This window comes from Muscardinus avellanarius (genome assembly GCF_963383645.1).
Source record: "Muscardinus avellanarius genome assembly, chromosome: 18".
Classification (NCBI taxonomy): Eukaryota; Metazoa; Chordata; class Mammalia; order Rodentia; family Gliridae; genus Muscardinus; species Muscardinus avellanarius.
In genome coordinates this window covers 24,978,878-24,991,152 of record NC_137804.1, presented here as the reverse complement: position 1 = coordinate 24,991,152, position 12,275 = coordinate 24,978,878, and positions in this window count along the sequence as shown.

The window sequence follows — 12,275 nt, the reverse complement described above, 5'->3', positions numbered from 1 at the left end:
GGCGCAGACCAGAGGATCGTGGTTCGTGGACAGCCTCAGCTACTTAGTGAGGCCCTCCGCAACTCAGTGAGACCCTGTTTCAAAATAAAGAGTAAAAATAGGGCAGAGGGTGTAGCTCAGAGCTCAAATGCCCCTGGGTTCCATCCCCAGAGCCACAAAAAATAAAAATAATTTAAAAATTTTTTAATTTAAAATTTAAAAATTAAAAAATACATATATATATATACATATATATATATTTCAAGAAGGGCATAGTACCCCATACTTTTTTTTTTTGGTGGTACTGGGGTTCCTGGAAGCCCTTCTACCTCCCGGCTACACTCCCAGACCTATTTTTACATTTTATATTTGGAAACAGGGTCTCCTAAGCCAGCGCACGCGGCTGGCTTCGAACCTGCATGATCCTCCTGTCTCTGCCTCCCAAGTGTGGGGATTACAAGCGTGCGCCATCACGCCCGGCAGTACCCCATACTTGTAATGCCAGTACTTAGGAGGCTGAGTCAGGAGGATCACAGGTTCCAGGACAACCTCAGTAAGTAGTGAGACTCATCAACCTAGTGAGATCCTTTTTCAAAATAAAAATAAAATAGGGCTGGAAGTGTATCTCAGAGGTAGAATGCCCCTGGGTTGTTTGATCCCCAGTACCACAAAAAAGTAAATAAATAAAAATAAATAAATAAAAGGAAACAATAATACACATATTTTAAAATTTCAGAGAATTTTTTTGGTACTAATGATTGAAAAAGGGGGCATTATAACTCTAAGCTACAAGGCCCCAGTCCCTTTTTTATTCATTTTTTAAATTTTTTGCAGTACTGAAGATAAAACCCAGGAGCATTCTACCTCCAAGCTACACCCCCAGCCCTATTTTTTATAATTTATTTAGAAACAGAGTCTCACTGAGGTCTTAGTGAGGCAAAGGGCCTAAAGGGCCTCACTAAGTAGCCAAGGCTGGCTTTGAATCTGTGCCATCCTCTTGTCTCCGCCTCCCAAGTGCTGAGATTACAAGCATGTGCCACCACACCTGGCTCATCCTATTTTATTTTTATTTTTATTTATTTATTTATTTTTGTGTGTATGTGTGGTACTGGGGGTGGAACCGGGGGGCTTTCTACCTCCGGATATACTCCAGACCTATTTTATACTTTATTTGGAAACAAGTTCTCACTAAGTTGCTGAGAGCCTCACTAAGTAGCTGAGGCTGGCTTTAAACCTGTGCGAACCTCCTGTCTCAGCCTCCCAAGTGCAGGGATTACAAGCGTGCGCCACCACACCTGGCTTTTATTTTTATTTTGAAACAGGGTCTCACTAGGTTGATAAGAGTCTCACTACTTACTGAAACTGTGCTCGAACCTGTGATCCTCCTGTCTCAGCCTCCCAAGTACTAGATTACATGCTAAGCCATTTATTTATTTATTTATTTATTTATTTATTTATTTATTTATTTATTGTGTGGTACTGGGGTTCCTGGGAGCCCTTCTATCTCTGGGCTACACTCCCAGACCTACTTTTTTATATTTTTATTTGGAATCAGGGTCTCTTAAGCCAGCGCCACTGGCTTCGAAGCTGCGCGATCCTCCTGTCTCCACCTCCCAAGCGCAGGGATTACAAGCGTGCACCCCACGCCCGGCTATTTTTTATTTTAAAACAGTGTCTTACTATGTTGCTAAGGCTGGCCTCTAACCTGCAGTCCTCCTGTCTTAGCCTCCCACATGGGCCACCAATGCCCAGCTGTTTCTATTTTTATATTTTTAAATTTTTTATTGGTGCACTGTATTCATATATCATAGTGGGATACAAACTTTTGTAGACATACATGTACACATCGCCCAGTCAGCCCCCACCCGATCCTCACCCCATTCCCTCCCCATCCCTCCTTCCCATGCTTGGCTTAGTGGTTGACATCTAGTATTATAGCAATTTATCCAAAATTAAAAATGATAATCTCACATAACAGTTTCATTTGTCTGATACCAAGCTTTTGATAACTTAAAGATAACATTTCAATATTTCTTTTTGCTTTCTTTCATACCAGAGAATATTTTTTTTCTTTTTCTTTTTAGGTGAAACTATCATATATTTATATATTTATTTTTCAGAAAAAAATCTATCCTAATATGGAATATGGACTCTAGATACCCAAAATGATCTCGAAAAAGAACAAAGCTAGAAGATATATATTTTCTGATTTCAAACCATATAAAGCTACAATAATTGAAACAGTGTAGTACTGTTCTAAAGGCAGATATATAAACCATTGGAGTTAAATAAAAGCCTAGAGATAAATTCTTCCATATATTGTCAAGTTATTTTTGACAAGGTTTCCACGAACATTTGGTGGTAGAAATAATAATATTTTAACTAAATATTGTTGAAACATAATAATTACATGGAAAAGAATAAAGTTGGACCCTTACCTAATCCCATATACAAATATTAACTCAAAATAGATAAAAGACCTAAATATAAATCTTAAGATTATAAACTTTTAGGAGAAAATCTGGGTTATAAAACCTCACAACATTAAAATTGGCAGTGATTTCTTGGATATGATTTCAATGGCACAGGCAACAGAAGAGTATACAAACTCCCTAAAAAATAAAAAAAATATTGTATATCCAAAGACAATGTAAACAGAGTTAAAAGTTACTGATAGAATGGGATAAAATATTTCCAAATGCTGTATCTGAAGGTATATTAATATTCCAACTAGAAATCCTAAAAATTAACAATCAAAGCAAACAATACAATTTAGAGATAGGTAAAAGACTAATATAAATAATGAATCTCCACAGATAACCAGTCTTAGTTGTCTGTTGGATGGAAAATCTTGTTTCTCTGGTTCTGGTGTGTGTTACCTAATTCTTCTTTGTAGTTAATCTCTTTGAGTATTTTCTCTAGCGCTGGTTTTGAAGACATAAATTCCTTCAGTTTCTGTTTGTCATGGAAGCTTCTTATTTTTCCATCTAATTTGATAGAAAGTTTTTCTGGGTAGGAAATTTTTGGCTGGAAGTTGTTTTCTGTCAGAGTTTGGAATATGTTACTCCAAGCCCTTCCGGCTCTCATGACTTGGTTTGGGAAGTTTGGAGTGATTCTAATTGGTTTGCCTCTGAATGTCACTTGGTCCTTTGTTTTTGTTGCCTTTAAGATTCTCTGCTTGGCTTCCACATTGGTCATTTTGACAATTATGTGGCATGGGGATCCTCTTCTCCGATCCTGTCTAAAGGGAGTTCTATAAGTTTCCTGGACCTGTGTATCGACCTCTTGCTCTATGTTTGGAAAATTTTCTGCTATTACTTCCTTGAAGAGATTGTTGATCCCTTTGGCTTCACCTTCTTTTCCCTCCTCTATTCCAATTATTCTTAGGTTAGCTCTCTTAAAATGGGCCCATATTTCTTCAATGTCAGTTTCCTGCTGTCGGATTTTTTTTTTTCTAGATTAGAAACTATGTGTTCATTTTTTGAATGATCATCTTCTAGGAGAGAGATTCTATTCTCCATGTGGTCTAATCTGTTGTTTGTGCTTTGAATTGAGGTGTTTACTTCATTAATTGCATCCTTTATCTCTTTTTGGCTCTCTCTGAATTCTTTTTGAAACACCTCTATTATTTCTACAGTTATTTTCCTGATTTGATCTTCTAGAAATCTCTGAATTTCTGTTTTATCGGGTTCTGATGTTGTGGGGTTGTGGGTATTCACTGCTCCATTGTTATTCCTCTTTCCCATGATTTTGGAAGTTTGTGCCTTCTCTGGATTCTTTCCTTGGGTCACAGCGACTTCACTTAAGGTGCTCTGGATCTTGAGTCTATGGTATCTCAGACCCCACTACTCCTTTACTGGGTTGTATCACAGAGTCTCTGACTCAGGGAGTCAAATGAGGCTGCTTTAGACTATGGGGGGTGCCAGGTTGCGCGTTCTCCTATGGTGTGATATCTTTGCCACCGCCACTCCCCCACTGGGTCAAGTCCCTGGGAGTCAGTACTGGGATTTCTCCTCTGGGGCCCGCAATTTGACTCACTGTTGTTGAGTGCGCAGTTGGAGCTGTAGTGGACTCGGTGAATTCGCTGCTGCTGCTGCCGGTGGCAATATGGCGCCACTGGCCCGCCCTCAGCCGTGAGGCTGGCGTATTTCTTCTCTGGTTTTGAGTTCCGCTCTGAGTCCCTGCAGTGTGTGCTGAGCTCAGCCACTGGGAGCTTTAGATGCTCACTGCGCCAAAAAATCCCGCCCGGCTGTTCCGCAGTGGCTCACCTCGGCTCGCTGTAGCCGTCTGGTGAACTCGCCACTGCCGCCGGCAGTAAGGCGCTGTTGCTGCGTCCTCAGGCGTGAGGCCGGAATGTCTCCTCTGTGGCTCTGAGCTCCGTTTTGAGTCCCCTTCCTCTCTGGAGCCTGGTGATTTTTTTGTTTCTCTGGTGATGGTGTTTTCTGGCTATGAAAGGTGCTGATTTTGTGGTAATGGAGATTGGTTGTTAGCAGGGCTCTTAAGCCCCGCTTTTTTCGGTCGCCATCTTCCTGGAGGTCCCTCTATTATTAATTAAACAAATTTTCACTCAGCCAGATGTGGTGGCACACCCTCGGAATCCTAGTGCTTGGGAGGCTCAGACCAAGGAGCACAGGCTCACAGCCAGCTACAGCTACTTAGTGTGGCCCTGTACAACTCAGTGAGACCCTGTTTCAAAATAAAGAATTTAAATAATAGAACTGGGAGTGTAGCTTGGCAGTAAAATGCCCTTGGGTTTAATCCCCGTTTTGAAAAAAGCAACATATTCAATACCTTATTTACCAGTGGTGCAATGGACTATATGTGGAATAGCAAGTAAACACAAGAAGAGTGAAACCAGATAGCCGGGCATGGTGGTGCACACTTGTAATCTCAGCATTCGGGAAGCTGAGACAGGAGAATTGCGGTTCACAGACAGCCTCAGCTACTTAGTGAGGCCCTCTGCAACTCAGTGATACCCTGTTTCAGAAAAAAGAATACAAAATTGAACAGGGGGTGTAGCTTGAAGGTCAAATGCCTCTGGATTCCATCCCCAGATCGCAAAAAAAAAAAAAAAAAAAAAGAACAGTGAAACCCTGTTTCAAAATAAAAAATAAGACTAGGAGTGTAGTTTGGAGGTAGAGAGCCCCTGGGTTTAATTCCTAGTATCAAACACAATTTTTTATTTTTTGCGGTACTGGGGATTGAACCCAGGGGCATTCTATCTCAGGATCTCACTGAGTTACAAAGAGCCTACGTAGCTGAGGCTGGCCATGAACCCAAATCCTCCTGTTTCAGCCTCCTGAGTGCTTGTATTACAAGTGTGTGCCACCACGCCCAGCTCATAAAAATTATTTTTAAATAGGGTCTCGCTGAGTTGCTGAAAATCTCACTAAGTTGCTGTGGCTGGCCTTGATCCTGCGATCTTTCTGTCTCAGCCTCCCAAGTACCAGAATTACAGGTGTGCACCAAAGGGTCCGGCTCAATGAGATTTTTAGTGCCGATTCCAAGGCAATGATTTGAAATGTTGAACCACATCTTCAGGGGTTTTGTACCTCCTAGGACATACCTGAACAGGATCAGGACTCATATCTGCCTCAGTCAGATACTTACATGTACTCTCAGAGTAACAGCTGCACTTTTACACAGGTAAGATTTTTTTTCCAACTTAAATTATTTGCTTTATAATTTGTGCTTTTGTATATTTCATTATGCTGGGCATAGAGGATCCAGTAACTATTTGTTGATAGGTACGGAGAAGAGAATGCACTGGAAGTTTACAATGATTCAAGGAAGTGAAACCTCTATAAGGAAATTTACAATAATTCAAGGAAATAAAACCAAAAGGGAGGCCCTCATATGGCCACAAATCAAGGAAGAAAACTGGAAAATGAGAATATCAAAGAAGAAAACTACAGCAGATCTAAAAGGACAATATTAAGTCTTGCTGAGGAATCAAAAAGGATATATAAAGATGAACATATTAAAGAATATTCTTTTTGTGTGTGTGGTGCTGGGGATGGAACCCAGAGGCTGTCTACCTTTGGGCTACACTCCCAGACCTATTTTATATTTTTTTAAATTTGGAAACAGGGTCTCACTATGTTGCTGAGAGCCTCACTGAGTAGCTGAAGCTGGCTTTGAAGCTGTGTGATCCTCCTGTCTCAGCCTGCCAAGCACTGGGATTATACAAGCATGCACCACCACGCCCAGCTTTTATTCTTTATTTTGAAACAGGATCTCAATGAGTTGCAAAGGGCCTCACTAAGTAGCTGAGGATGTCCGTGAACCACCTGTCTCAGCCTCCCAAATGCTGAGATTACAAGCACGCACCACCATGCCCGGCTGAGACCCTATTTAAAAAAAAAAAAAAAAGAGCTGGGCGTTGTGGAGCATATCTGTAATCTCATTACTTGGTAGGCTGAGAGAGGAAGGTCCAGATTCAAGGCCAGCTTTGACAATTTAGTTAGACCCTGTTTCAAAACAAAAAAAAAACATTAAATAGGACTGTGAGTATAGCTCAGAAGTAGAACACCCCTGGTTTCAATCCCTGGTACCACAGCAAACTTAACTAATTAAAAGTAGAGAGCCAGGCCTGGCAGCACACATTTGTAACTAGTACTTGGGAGGCTGAGACAGAAAAAATGTAGACTCGAGGCCAGCCTCAGCAACCTAGCAAGACCCTGTTTCAAAATAAGAAATAAAATCGGTCTGGGGGTATAGCTTGGAGATAGAATTCCCTGGGTTCAATTTTCAGTACCACAAAAAAAAAAAAATTAAAAATAGGACTGTGGGTGTAGTTCAGAGGTAGAATGCCCCTGGATTCAATCCTCGGTACCAGACACACACATATATATGACTTCATTTAAATTTAACTTGCAAAAGACTTCCTATTTTATTACTTTAACATTTAGTGTCTATGAATGTGTACTTGGGCTATGTCATTTGATTTCTTAGCTGGTAGCTGTGGGGCAAGCGTCACCCATCCCTTCAGCTCCGTGTCAGCAGAGGGAGACCATAGTGATGAAGAGGTGGACCAGCAAGCTCAGGGAATCAAGCACGTGTTTCAGGACCTTTCCCTGCCACCAACTCCCAGGCCCAGAATAATGGGATAATAAAGTCAAATTTATCTGTGTAATGTCAGAAACTAACAAGTAATATACCTGCCATTACTCCCTTCCTTTTTCCAGTACTTTTCCAGTAAGATTGACTACAAAACTGGCTGGCCTGATGTAAGACACTGATGGCAAAACACAATGACTTCAAGAAGCATTAGACAAGCCATGTATGGTGGCATATGCCTATCATCCCAGTACTTGGGAAGCTGAGTCAGGAGGGTCCAGATTCGAGGCCATCCTTAACAATTTAGCCAGGCCCTCAGCAACTTAGCAAGATTCTTTTTCTCCTCCTTCCTTTTTTTTTTTTTTTTTTGGTAGTTGTGAGAATTAAACTCAGAGGCATTATACCTATACCTCATGCCTATTTTATTTTTTATTTGGAAACAGGGTTTCACTGAGTTGCTGAGAGCCTCACTAAGTTGTTGAGGCTGGTTTCAAACTTCTGATCCTCCTGTCTTAGCCTCCCAAGTACCAGAATTATAGGCATGCACCATTACTGCTGGCATGAGATTCTGTTTCAAAACAAAAAAAAATAATAAGCTGGGTGTGGTGTTACATGCTTGTAATCCTAGTATTTGGAAGGCTGATTCAGGAGGATCACAGGTACAAAGCCAGCCTCAGCAACTTAGTGAAACCCACGGCAACTTAGCCAGACCCTGTTTCCAAATAAAAATAAGAAAATAAAATAGAGCTGAGTGTAACTTGGAGGTAGAATACCCCTGGTCAATCTCTAGCACTATAAGTAAATAATTTTGGGGGGGAGGATACTAAGGATTGAATTCTGGGGCATTCTACATCTGAACTACACTACCAGCCCTATTTTATTTTTCTTTGAAAACAGGATCTCACTAGGTTGATGATTCGAGTCTCAATACTTGCTGACACCATTCTTGAATCTGTGATCCTCCTGTGTTAGCCTCCCAAGGACTCAGATTACAGGTATCCACCATACCTCGTGCTATCAATAATTTTTGGGGGGGTATTGGTTATTGAACCCAGAGACATTCTACCTCCAGGTTATAATCCCAGCCTGACTTTATTTCTTATTTGGAAACAGGGTCTCATTAAGTTGTGTAGGACCTTGCTAAGTTGCTGAGGCTGGCTTCAAACCTGGGATCCTCCTGTTTCAGCCTCCTGAGTACTGAGATTACAAGCATACACTACCATGACTGGCTAAATAGTTTTTGTAAAATTTTTGCGGTACTGGGGATTGAACCCTGGGGCATTCTACATCTGAGCCATACCTGCAGCCAAATTTTTTATTCTTTATTGTGAAACAGGGTCTCACTAAGTTGTGTAAGCTTCACTAAGTGGCTGAGGCTAGCTACGAACCTACAACCCTTCTGTCTCCCAAAGTACTAGGATTACAAGCATGCCCTACCATGCCTGGCTTAAATTTTTTTGGGGGGCATTCTACCTCCCAGCCACACCTCTAGCCTATTTTTATTCATTTTGTAACAAGGTATCACTGAATTGCAAAGGGCCTCACTATGTAGGGGAAGCTGTCCTCGAACCCCGATCTTCCTGTCTCAGCCTCCCAAATGCTGGGATTACAAGTATGCGCCACCATGCACAGTTTAAATAAATATTTTTTAAATAAAATATAGGAGCTGGGCATGGTGGTGCATGCTTGTAATCCCAGCATTTGGGAGGCTGAGACAGGAGGATCGCAGTTCACAGACAGCCTCAGCTACCTAGTGAGGCCCTCTGCAACTCAGTGAGACCCTGTCTCAAAATATAGAATAAAAAATAGGGCAAGGGGTGTAGCTCAGAGGTCGAATGCCCCTGGGTTCCATCTCCAGACCCATAAATAAATAAATAAATAAATAAATAAATAAATAATAAAATATAGGGCTGTGAGTGTAGCTCAGAAGTAGGATGTCCTTGGGTTAAATCCCCAGTACCACAACAAAAAAAGGAAAAAAATAAAAAATAAACATAAGACGGAAGAAATATTCTCTTGTATTACATAAGAAAATATTAAAGCCAGGTGTGGTGGCCTATGGCTATATTCTCAGTACTTGAGAGGACTAAAGGTTCAGCAACAACTTAGTGAGATCCTGTTTCAAAATGAAAAGGGCAGCTGGGTGTGGTGGCACTTGCTGGTGATCCCAGTACTTGGGAGGATGAAACAGGAGGATGGCCCAGGTTCAAAGCCAGCCTCTGCTACTTAGTGAGGGTGCTTACTAAGTTGCTGAGGCTGGCCTTGAACCTATGATCCTCCTATGATCCTATTACAAGCATGAGGCACCACGCTCCGCTACCAGCCTCTTATTTTTTTATTTTGACACAAGGTCTCACTAAGTTGTCCACGAAGAACCTGCGAACCTCCTGCCTCAACCTCCCAAGTACTGAGATTACAGGTGTGTGCCACCACACCTGACCTTTTTAAAGCCTATATTAAACATCATAACAGTGATGCAACAGCAATCTATATTTACAGTCTTTACTGCTCATCAGACACTACATTACCTTAATAAATTCTCATTCCAACTCCCCCCCCCCAGCTATACCCTCAGCCCTATTTTTTATTCTTTATTTTGAAACAAGGTCTCACTGAGTTGCAAAAAGCCTCACTAAGTAGCTGAAGCTGTCCATGAACCCGGATCCTCCTATCTTAGTCTCCCAAATGTTGGGATTACAAGCTTGCGCCACCACACCTGGCTTTCATCTGACAAATATGTGTTGATCACCTACTGTGCGCTGAGCACTGCCCTGAGCACTGAAAAGCTAAATCAACAAGTGCCTTTCTTCAACAGCTTCACATTCCAGCTTTAAGACACAAATAGTAAGCCCAGTGTGTGGAACACGCCTGCAATCCCAGTACTTGGGAGGTTGAGACAAGAGGATTGCAGGTTCGAGGACATGTTCAACAAGAAGTGAGACTCACATGAACCTAGTAAGACACTGTTTCAAAATAAAGATAGCCGGGCGTGGTGGCGCACGCTTGTAATCCCCGCGGTTTAGGAGGCGGAGACAGGAGGATCGCGCAGGTTCGAAGCCAGCCGCGCACGCTGGTTTAGGAGACCCTGTTTCCAAATAAAAATATAAAATAGGTCTGGGAGTGTAGCCCGGAGGTAGAAGGGCTTCCAGGAACCCCAGTACCACCAAAAAAAAAAAATAATAATAATAATAATAAAAATTTAAAAAAAGATAAAATAAGGTTAAGTATGTAACTTGAAGGTAGAATGTCTCTCTGGGTTTAATCTCCAGTAACACACACACACACACACACACACACACACACACAGAAATTGGATGTGGTGGTGCACGCTTATAATCCCAGTATTTGGGAGGCTGAGACAGGAGGATTGCGGTTCACGACAGCCTCAGCTACTTAGTGAGGCCCTCTGCAACTCATTGAGACCCTGTTTCAAAATAAAGAAAATGGAGGCCACGGGCGGTCCTGAGGGCTGGAGGCAGACAAGACAGCAGATGCAAAGGACAGGCTTGACTTGTTTGGCAAGGGCGGAATGACTAAAAGGATGAATGGATTGAGATTACAGAAGTGAGGAGATGGCACCAAGCCCCTGGATGACTGCATAGCCTAGTCTAGGAAATTTGCTTTTTCCTTTATTTTTAAAAAATTTACTATTCATTTATTCATATACGTATTTATTTATTTATTCATTTATTTATTTATTTATGGTACTGGGGATTGAACCCAGGAGCATTATACCTCTGAACTATACTCCCAGCCCTTTTTTTATTTTTTTAGAAACATACTACGTTGCTGAGAGTTTTGCAAACTGCCAAGTACTGGTATTATAATATCTCCATGTATTGGTATTACAGTCATGCTCCAACACACCTGACTTGCTTTTACTTTAAATTAAATGTAAAGCTGTCATTTTTATTATTAATTTATTTTTTTAGTACTAGGAATTGAACGCAGGGGAGCTCTACCACTGAGCTATACTCCCATTCCTTTTTATTTTGAGACAAGGTCTCACTATGTTACTGAGGCTGGCTTCAAACTTGTGATTCTCCTGCCTCAGACCTCCCTGAGTCACTGAGATCACAGATGTATACACCACTGTACCCAGCAGTCATCATCCATTTTATTTAATTTTTATTTATTTATTTATTTATTTATTTATTTATTTATTTTTGCAGTACTGGGGATGGAACCCAGGGGCATTGTACCTCCAAGCTACACCCCTAGCCCTATTTCTTATTCTTTATTTTGAAACAGGGTCTCACTGAGTTGCAAAGGACCTCACTAAGTTGCTGAGGCTGGCTGCAAACTGCGATCCTCCTGTCTCAGCCTCCCAAATGCTGGAATTTTTTTTTTTTCGGGTTTGGGGATGGAACCCAGGGGCATTTGACCTCTGAGCTACACCCTCTGCCCTATTTTTTATTCTTTATGTTTGAAACAGGGTCTCACTAAGTTGAGGAGGGCCTCACTGCGAACCATGATCCTCTGGTCTCAGCCTCCCGAATGCTGAGATTACAAGTGTGTGCCACCACACCCGGCTGCCAAATTCTGGGATTACAAGAATGCCCCACCATGCCAGCTCAGCTAGTCATGGTGGCCCACACTTGTAATCCCAGTACTTGGGAGGCTGAGAATAGGAGGATCACGGGTTTACGGCTAGCTTCAGCTGCTTAGTGAGGCTCTCAGCAACTTAGTGAGAGCCTGTTTCAAAATAAAGAATAAAAATCAGAGCTGGGGTTATAACTCAGAGATAGAATGCCCCTGGGTACAATCCCTAGTAATACACACACACACACACACACACACACACACACACACACACGTGTCATATCCTCTTGCCTTAAACATTGATCACAATGAACAAGAATAATCAGGGAAGCCGGGCGTGGTGGTGCACACTTGTAATCCCAGCATTCGGAAGGCTGAGACAGGAGGATCGTGGTTCCTGGAGCCTCAGCTACTTAGTGAGGCCCTCTGCAACTCAGTGAGACCCTGTTTCAAAATAAAGAATAAAAAATAGGGCTGGGGATGTATCTCGGAGGTAGAATGCCCCAGGTTCCATCCTCAGTACCTCAAGAAAATAAAAAAATCAGCTGGGCATGGTGGCGCACGCTTGTAATCCCCGCGTTTGGGAGGCGGAGACAAGAGGATCATGCAGGTTTGAAGCCAGCCTTGCTGGCTTAAGAGACCCTGTTTCCAAATTTTAAAAAATATAAAAAGAAAGAAAAGAAAAATATCAGGGA